Below are 8,113 nucleotides of genomic sequence, written 5' to 3' on the forward strand. Positions count from 1 at the left end.
AACAGAGGCTGTAGTCTACTTTAGTTTTTTCTGCACAAAAGTGAACCTTAAAACTCCTGTAACTAAGAAAACAGTTGCCTCACTACTTTGCATTTAACATGTAATTACTGTGTGCATAAGATTCCTATCGCAGTAACAGCTACACAAATTGACTGGTTTTATACTTGAGGTCACAGAAAAGGTACATTATCAAGTAGACTTGTCTTGGGACTCCCGGGTGGCTCAGTCAGTTAAGTGTCTGACTCTTGATTTTGGCTCAGGTCATGATCTCAGGCATCCTTGGGATTGAGCCCCGCATCAGGCTCTGTGTTGACCGCGTGGAGCCTGCTTGGGATCCTCTCTCTCCCTTTCTCTTTGTCCTTCCCCTGCTCATGCGTGTGCGCACTCTCTCTTTCTCTCAAAATAATAAACATTCATTTAAAAGTAGAAATGTCTTATTTTAAAAGTATATGAAAGTCAATTTAAACTGCCCTATCGCCTTTTTCCAACATCGAGATTAAAACAAACTAATAAAAGAGTGGAAAACTGAAAAACAGTTTCTTTTTCCACTCTTTTTCCATCTGAAAAACAGATCACTGTCTTTTACAGATGGACTCTGGATAGGCAGAAGCTTTCACTGATGTAGATGTGGAATCAATTATTTTAGGAAACAAATTCCCAAATGCCTTATGAAAAAAGTATACAACTCTACTTCAAAATATGTTATTTGCTCACTGCCAAAGACAGTTTTGTTTCAAATCTTGTTTCTGTAATTAAAGCCTAGTCAGCCATCATAAAAGGTTAGTGCCGATAGAACCTTTCAAAGTTAAACAAAAGCCACAAAAATTTAGCTAAAAGGCTTAAAGTAATTATAATTATAATTGTAATTATAAGAATGTTGGGGTGCCTGCGTGGCTCAGTCCATTGTGTCCGACTGCAGCTCAGGTCATGATCTCAGTTTGTGAGTTCGAGCCCTGCATTGAGCTCTGTGCTGACAGCTCAGAGCCTGGAGCCTGCTTCAGATTCTATGTCTCCCTCTCTCTCTGCCCCTTCCCTACTCATGTTTGTTCATTGTCTCTTTCTCTCTCTCAAAAATAAACAAACATTAACAAAAAATTAAAAACAGAAAGAATGTTAATTAGCCAACAAACAAGACCATAAGCAGATCCACCATGCTGGAGGGCTTTAATGACATTTAGGATAGTCCTGCCACAACCGACAGACAATCAGTGCATTCCCTACATAGCTCTATTATAGCAATGGATCAATTTCTAGAAATACCGTAAGTGAACTTACTTAATAAAGGGGATCGTACAACATAAACAATCCATGGGCGCCATAGATGAATGCAGCTTTGCATTTTTGTTTCGAAGCAGCACCAGAATAGTTTTAAAACTGCTTGGTTACTCAGATTTCACCACGTCAAGAACTGGTTACTCCTGTGTCATTTTCTAAAAGCTTTTGGATGTAAATCACTAGTATCAATAGCAGAAGTTCTGTATCCTTTTATAACCCCAAGGTGTAAACATCTAGGTTTGGGAGGAACAAACACAGCATTAAGAGATCACAGGAAGGAATGACACTTGTGTATGTATCCGGCTGCTTTCCCACGGAGGCAATATTCAGTTACTCATATCCGGGTCTTCTCCATGATGATCATCCCCGTTCACTTTGGATTCTTTTAGTGAATCATCAGTTCCCTTTTCCACAAAACATTCTTTTGTTTTAGGGGAACTTGGTTCTGTTGGTTTCTTCTCTTTTTTCTCTTTCTTACGGTCATTCTCTTGTTCTTCTTCATGGTGAATTTTACATCTTTATCACTCTCTGATTTTCTTTCATGATCCTTTTCCTTATCTTTACCCTTCTTCTTCTTGCTTGTTGGTCGTTCTCTTTCATCTCTGCTTCTTTCTTTACCTTTCTTCTTCTTTTTATGTCTTCTAGGAGATGGTGAGCTAGACATTTCTCTTTTAGGTGACCTGGGCTTGGTAGGAGATCTTGTGCCACACCTACTTCGTTGGGGTTGTCTCTCTCTGCTTGCATTTCTGGAATGTATGGCTGTGCTATAACTGTTTGGTGATGTTTTTGAATTTTCCTTTTCTTTGTCTTCTTTCTTTCTGCCCTGGTTTTTGAGGTGCTCCTTGACCATCTACCTCTCTTTCTGGAACGACATCTCCTCTGTCTTGGACTCTTGGATCATCACCTACTCCCTGACTTGGAATATGATCTTCTCGATCTGCTTCTTGACTGCCTGTGCCTAGAAGATGAGGGAGTTCTCCTCCTCCTAGAACATGCTCTTGACCTTGGGTTACTGTGCCCATTTTTTAAACGTACAATAACATGCAAATTTCTCTTAGCATATTTATCCAACCCAATCTCGTAAAACTGAAATATGGGGACAAAAGACATTTGTTCTTTTTTATGCACTGATACTTTTGTTTTTTTTTTTAAAGTAAACTCTGCACCCAATGTGGGACTCAAACTCATGACCGTGAGATCAAGAGTCATGTGCTCTACCTACTGTGCCAGCCAGGCGCCCCATGCATTTCAATTCTGGAAGATACTACTATTTATTTCCCTTTCATTGAAATAAAAAAGGAAATATGCAAGAGAAAACTCATTAGCCATCTGTCTCTGGACAGAGTAAACAATGTGAGTCATCCACACTGTGAGCCACTATCCTCACTGTGTGGGATAATAAATACCTTCTGTTTGGCTAGTGTGTTCTGAAATAGTGAAATCAACAGTTTAAATGCAAAATATCCATATAAAATAACAAGATTTTAAAATCATCTTTCCTCGGACTTTGGATTGTACTGATTTTTTTTTCTTGAATTTGCTAACACATATGAATTAGTTCCTCGTTTCTTCCATCTAATCCAACCTTAGAGATGTCTGTTCAAGGTTAAACCAATATAAGAGCAGAAAACCCATCTACCTCAATTATCTTAGTGATCTTTAGGGTTTACTGCATCGTTAGTTGAATTTTATGTATAATTACAGCACTCCCAAGGACTAAATATATTGGCTATGTCATGCAGTGGTCTGCTATGTATCTTATTGCCTTTTGACAATACTTTACATAATTTCTTCCTCAAAAAAGTTTTGAAAGAGGCAAGCAAAGACACCAACGACCACTTTTCTTTAAGGGGCAGGGGAGGTACAGAGAATTATACCACCTGGTTCACTAAATCAATAGGAGGATGGTACTAAAGCATACTAAAATAAGAATAAAATATTTTCCAAAAACTTGCTTTTCTGTGCCAGCGCCATAGTGTGAGCTTGACTATGGCAAATATTCAATGTAATCTGTTGAATGAAGTTGAAGTTCTCGTCCCAAGTTAAGTGACCAAGGCAGAGGGGAAGGCTAGCTTTCCTCTCCTATCCCCGGAAACACACTGGCAACATATCCTGGACACTTACTGTGTGTCTGGCCCAAAGATAATAAGCAAGGCGGAGAGGAGGTGGCTGCGGGGGAAAGGCGCAGAACTGGTCTCCGGGCGTGCTTTGATTCTCCCACACAGTGCTAAATACGTTTTAAAGGTCACTGCCGACATTTAAAGCTAGACCATTTCACAGAAAAGTCCACATTTATAACTTGAGAGGGAGACGCCCTGCCCAGGCTGGGCACATGCTCCCACCAGGCCGGTTCCTCGGTCACCGCTGTTGCCATTTCTCTCACACTCTCCCGGCCTGGCTCATGCTCGTTGCTTCTACGGTGCCGTAGGGCACCTCTGCATTTGTGATCCCTGGGAGAGAAGTTAGATGCCCAGGCATCTGGTTTGGGCACTTCAAACTAGAAAAATCATGGCGTCTGTACACGCGCTGGGTACTAGATCTATATACAGTGTACACAGGGAGAGGTGAGGCAGGGAGGTGTTCTCCCGTATGATGTGGTGAACATGAACTTTACAGGAAAAGGACCTCAGTTTGAATTCACTGGCTTTGTGTCATTGGCCACGTATCCTGGCAGTTTCTAAGAAGACTCCCAATGGGCCCTGTCTCTTGGTATTCGCACCGTTGTGTAATGCTCTCCCCCAGGTGTGAGCTGCACCTTGCGACTTGCTGCTAAGGGTACAAGTGACGGGATGTCAGTTTTGAGATTGCTGGCGGTCATCTTGCTTGCCCTCTCGGGGGTGGCCTCTGGCCAACAGCCAGCAAAGAAACCGAGGCCCTGAGAGAAACTAAATTCTGCCAGCGGCCACAGGAGTGAATTTGGAAGAGGGTCCTTTGGCAGAGGAGCCTTGAGATGAAACCCCAAGCACAGCTGACACCTCCATCACAGCCCAGCGCGAGACCCAGAGCAAGGGTACACAGGTAAGCTGCGCCCCCCACTCCCCATCACTGGGCATGGTCTGCAACACTCTGTGTATCAGCTGCGGCCTACCTCAGGCCTCACTTGTCTGCCACTTCCTTCTGGCACTTTACACAGAGTAATACCAAATACAAGCATTGCACTGCCTTGAACCTCCCCCTCCATGCAGACCGCCAGGGTGTCACCCCCTTCTAGGGAGCCTTATGCCACTGGACCCCACATGAACACTTCCCTCACAGCACTTAGCACTTGGCATTAACGCTGCCTGTTCATGGGTCTGTCTCCCCCACCGTATAAGTTCCTTAAAAGCAGCAACCTTCCCTTCTTCCTCTTTCCATTCTGAGCACCTGGCACAGGACGTGGCACTTAGAAGATCCTCAGTGAAACCAGGAACTAAAGAAATAGACTGCAAAGTGTCTGCTGGGTTTGTTAATTGAAACATCAGTGGCAACCTCAGCAAGAGTGAAGGAAAAGGTGGGGCCAGGTGAGGCAGATGTGTGGATGACAGGGGGAAGTACAGTCAGCAAGAAACAGGCAGAAGGGAAACAGAAGACTGTAAATTAGAAAGCAGAGTAGTTAGAAGATATATCAAATAAACTATTTGGGGTGATGGAAATGTTCTAAAATTGGATTGTCCTAATGGATGCACCACCCTGTAACTTTGCTACAAATCATTACATTGTTTTCTCCAAAAAAGTAAATGCAAGACCAAAATTAGGAAGGAGAACTTCAAATGTCTGTGGAAGCACTCTTCCTGCGTTTACCCATGAGATCCCAGAGAAGTGGCAAGTGACATAAGATGGGGCAGGAAGCACCCTTCGGGGCCCAACACGACTCATTAGCTGATGAGAGTACTTTCAGAGGAGGTGAGATTGGGGATCACCCGTGGACCTCAGCCCAGGTATAATTTAGTGCCCTTCCCCACACCTCACAATATTTTGTATCCTAATGCACTAACTGCGTCCTATTCAGGGGAGCCAAATAACAAAACAATACCCAGCAAAGGGCAGTGGTATGAGAAGCACACATACTGTCTCTTATTATCCTTTTAATTTCTGTAAGGTTGGTGGTGATGTCCCCTCTTTCATTCCTGATTTTAGGAATTTGAGTCTTCTCTTACTTGTTTTCTTGCTCCACCTAACTAAAGGCTTATCAGCTTTGTTGATCTTTCTGGAAAACCAGCTTTCGACTTCATTGATTTCTGCTCTGTTCTTTATTATGCCCTTCTTTGTGTTTGTTTTGGGTTTAGTCTGCTCTTTTCCTTCTAGCTCCTTAAGGTGGGAGGCTAGATTATGGATTCGAGAAATTTCTTCTTCTCCAATACAGGCATTTTCATCTCTAATGTCCCTCTAAGCACTGCTTTTGCTGCATCCCATAAGGTTTGGTATGGTTTCCTTTTGCCACATACCTTCCTCAAGCCCTTTCTTTGCACAACTTATCCTGAGTTCTTTGTAAGGCACACCATAGCAGCATTTCTTAGTTGTTTTTTTAAATTTATAGACATTGATATTTATTAGCTCCTTTCCTTTCTACAATTAGAATTGGTTCTTGCCTTTCTTCATTTCTAGGAAGTCTTTGCTGTCTTTTACTTTATTTTTTAATGTTCATTCACTCTTTCTTCCTCTTTGAATGTTATTAATTATTTTTGCAACAGCACGGAGAAATAGCAATGAAAAATAAGCAGGAAATAGGAAGCAGTCACTGAAATGTGAAAAAAGAAAGAGAAAGTTAGGTACTTATCAAAGATTAATGGTATTTTAAAGAGAATGATTATTAAAGCATAATAATAATTTTAAAAAAAGGTTACCTATTTTGGTCCTTCCTAACAAAATAAGTGGAAAATTAGCAACCTCTCTACAATTTTTCTTATATATTTTATAAAAATAGTGTGACACTGACACACCTAGGGAAGGTAACATCAAGGAATGCTTTAGTCAGTTGTGCTTGGAGATATCTAATGAGTTATTATGAGGAAAATGTACAGGTCATTTGTATTCTATTGAGATTGCCCTCGCAAATGTGTGGATAAGAATTCATGAATCTATTGTTAAAAAGGAAAAAAATGACTAAAGAAATGAAACAGAAAGCTATTTGCCTTGAATGATCTTGAGATTAACTCACTTGGTTAGAAACCTATTAAACAACTTCCCACAATTTATGACTCCGTGAAGCAAACTTATATTGGAAACAGACCCTAGACCGTCAAGGTCATTATAAGGCTAACCAACATTCAGGATCCTCAGAAGAAAAGAAGCAAGGTTGTCAGGGACGTAGACAGAATTGAGATCTGAGAGGGTTGCTGTGCGTCCAGAATGCATGCAGGAGAGTTGGTATTTACAGACTGGGTCTGCCCATTGGTCTAGTTGGCAGGAGTAATACTAGAACTCAACAGAGACAAGTAAAGCTCATGGTCATGCAAGATGGTCATCTGGAATACAGGAATTTAGGTTGCTGTTCTGAATATTTCTGGAATCCTTATATACAATGTAATATTACAGTATTCCAGTAATATTATAGCTTCCAGTTGAGACAGGGGCACACTATAGGGTTTTGGAAAAGTTAGGAAAGACTCTAATGAATCTGGGAGGAAAAGAAGTAATTTCTTCTCAGTTTGACAAATGTAAGCAAGATGTTCAGGGTTTGGGGGCCACATCATACCACAGAGGAGAAAGAAAAAAATAGGGACCATAGAGACACCTAAGCTCTTAAAGACAGACCTGAGCACTTCCTGGGTCACAGCAGGAAGTATGTCAAAGGGAAGAGAGCCAGAGAGAGAGAGAAAGAATTCCCATTGGAGGAGCAGTCTGTTTGCTGCCAGGCTGCGTCTAAGTTTCAGAGCAGCAACACTAGGAAAATGCACAGAGAAGCGAGATACAGCTGGAAATTCTAGAGCGAGGATACATACAGGACTGAACACTTCCATTTATGCTTTAGGTTACATTTTGTACTTCATTCGTTAACACTTTCACAGGCACATTTCCTCGTATTCATAAGAGGAAATGAATTTCCTAAAGGGTCTCTCAATCTCAGCTCTATTGATATATGGGGCTAGATAACTCTTTGCGAATGTTGTCCTGCACCTCGTAGGCTCTTCAGCTATTTTCCTGGCCTTGACCCACAAGATAACAGGTGCAGCCCCCCGCCCCAAGTGTGCCAACTGAAAATGCCAACACATGTTGTCAAGAGTTCCCAGAGTTTAGGGAGGAAGGGGTGGTAAAATTGCCACTGGTTGATAACCACTAAGACAGACTATTTCAAATAATTATTATTTCAGATGAAGACTATTCTATACCACCAAATTTGATTTGAAAAGGAAAAGAAACCTACATAGAATTAGTCACATTCTGTGTTCAATAGACACTAAAAGTTTTAGGTAAACTTTGAAATCACTCAGATTAGTTTATATCTGGGTGGGTTGAAAACCAGGTAAGATTCAAAACCAATATAATCTCTGGACTTGAAAATCTCTTTTAAATTGTGTTTCTTTGATTAAACGATGGTAACAATGTTTAATTGTTTACCATTAAACAATGTTACCATCGTTTAATCAACAAAATTAACAGAATATGAGTTTTTATTTTATAATACAGAGCTGGTTGTTAAGATTATAACCTCAAGATTATGAGCACATGAATACGCTTTTTGCCCCATTTCAAAGGTATTGCAATCCAATCAGTTAAATCTGATTAAATAGTATTAATATTTAATGTAAAAGTGTCTTGTAAAGTGAGCAATGAGAGAAAATCGGTACATATTCAATACACCCAAAATAAATTTCAGGCAAAGCTTTATTTTCTCAACCTGTTTTCTGTCTATACATAG

At 40.8% G+C, this 8,113-nt stretch overlaps 1 protein-coding gene across 1 annotated transcript in view; it reads right to left on the reverse strand.

The window, feature by feature from the left end:
• CA5B (carbonic anhydrase 5B) overlaps positions 1–8,113 on the reverse strand; it is an 82,437-nt gene that overhangs the window by 15,287 nt on the left and 59,037 nt on the right. The window lies entirely within an intron of this gene.

The sequence above is a fragment of the Crocuta crocuta genome, unplaced genomic scaffold, assembly GCF_008692635.1.
Source record: "Crocuta crocuta isolate KB4526 unplaced genomic scaffold, BGI_CrCroc_1.0 scaffold657, whole genome shotgun sequence".
Lineage (NCBI taxonomy): Eukaryota > Metazoa > Chordata > Mammalia > Carnivora > Hyaenidae > Crocuta > Crocuta crocuta.